This window comes from Terrapene carolina, unplaced genomic scaffold (genome assembly GCF_002925995.2).
Source record: "Terrapene carolina triunguis isolate 2854851 unplaced genomic scaffold, T_m_triunguis-2.0 Scaffold32862, whole genome shotgun sequence".
NCBI lineage: Eukaryota > Metazoa > Chordata > Testudines > Emydidae > Terrapene > Terrapene triunguis.
Genome location: NW_020697213.1, coordinates 2,389,594 through 2,390,990, shown reverse-complemented (window position 1 = coordinate 2,390,990; position 1,397 = coordinate 2,389,594). Strand labels below are relative to the sequence as shown.

Here is a 1,397-nt window from a genome sequence, read left to right as displayed (position 1 = left end):
GGGGGGGGGGGGGGGGGGGGGGGGGGTTGCGCTGGCCCTGCGGACAGGCTGTGGGGCAGTCAGGCTGGGCCGACGGGAGAGGGTCGGGGTCACACGGCGCCGGGGGCTAGAGGCCGGCGGGGAGAGATGGCGGAGGGGAGCAATGACCCCTGGTTCCCCGCCCCCACTCACCGGGCCGGGTCCCTGCAGCGGAGGAAGCGGCAGTAGCAGGAGACAGGCATCCAAAATGGCGGCTTCGCGACCTCAGCACCGATACCGCAGGCGGAAGGATTCGCAGTACGGGACTCTCTCCTCTCCGTTTCCCGGACCCACCTCGTGAGGGGCGGCCCTCCGCCGACACTGCAGTCCCAGCTGATCAGCCTCCCGGACAACGGGCCGTTCGCTGGCGCCCGTGGCAGCGGGAGTTGGGAACTACTTTCCTAGGCGGAAGCATCCTTGAAACTCCATGTTCGAGGAGCGATATGTCAGCGCCGTGGCAGGCAGTGATGACGTCAGACGCCCGCTAGTCACCGCTCCGAGTGTTGCCGCGAGATGAGGCCGGCCGGCCCCGACGCCGCGAAAGAGGGTTCCGCCCTCTCCCCGCAGGTTCAAACCTGGCAGGAGCTGGGCTGTCTCCTCGGTCATAGGGTTCAGGCTGTGTCAGCAGCAGCGAGGAGTCCCTGTGGTCCCCTAGAGACTAACCATTGTATTTGGGCACAAGCGTCCATGGGCTACAGCCCACTTCATCAGATGCAGGGAGTGGGGAAAAACAGTAGGCAGGTATCGCTACAGAGTACATGGAAAATAGGGTGTTGCCACTTGGTACGGCAATGCCCATCTTTTCATGTCCTTTGTCATAGACACCTTCTACAAGTGGAACAAACTCCGTATGGCCTGGGCTTACCCACCGGTGCTCCCAGGCAGTTTGGGACTATGCAGATAAGCCCCCCTCTCAAGAGAGCTGGGGTTCAGACTGCTAATGGCTGCATATTTTTAGAACATTGAATTCATGCACAATATTGGCAAAACTACCATTGGAACATATGTTTTCTGTTCTTTTAACTATGTGTTTTCAGAAGAAGAAATTCTTGCGTTCAAACCTTTCTCTCCTTCACTAACAGGAATGGTGTGACAAAAGTCTGGGCCTCCATGTTCATGGAAGAAGGATTTGGGCTATGGAATTCAGAGCACAGCTGTTGATCGCAAAATATTTGGAAGGAAATCTGTAACACATTTATAGTAGGGCTTACAATCCAGTTACACATGTGAAAGGTAGGAGGTGTAGATACAACATACAAGCAAATGACTATGGGGAAGAATTGGATCATCTTGGTTAGTTTTGTGTACTGGACATGTTTTTTTGGTGGTGGTCCTTTCTCTTTTTAATTGGGGCTAGATATAGGGAAAGAAGGAGCAAG

General features: G+C 55.5%; 1 protein-coding gene across 3 annotated transcripts in view; it reads right to left on the bottom strand.

Annotated features, from left to right (window-relative positions):
- The window catches only part of LOC113409363 (AP-1 complex subunit gamma-1), a 92,927-nt gene extending 92,668 nt beyond the window's left edge, over positions 1-259 (bottom strand). For all 3 annotated transcript variants that reach the window (XM_026663179.1, XM_026663180.1, XM_026663181.1), the window contains exon 1: positions 172-259. The gene's annotated coding sequence lies outside the window, so the exon portion shown is untranslated. The remainder of the gene's footprint in view (positions 1-171) is intronic.
- Positions 260-1,397: the final 1,138 nt, after the last annotated feature.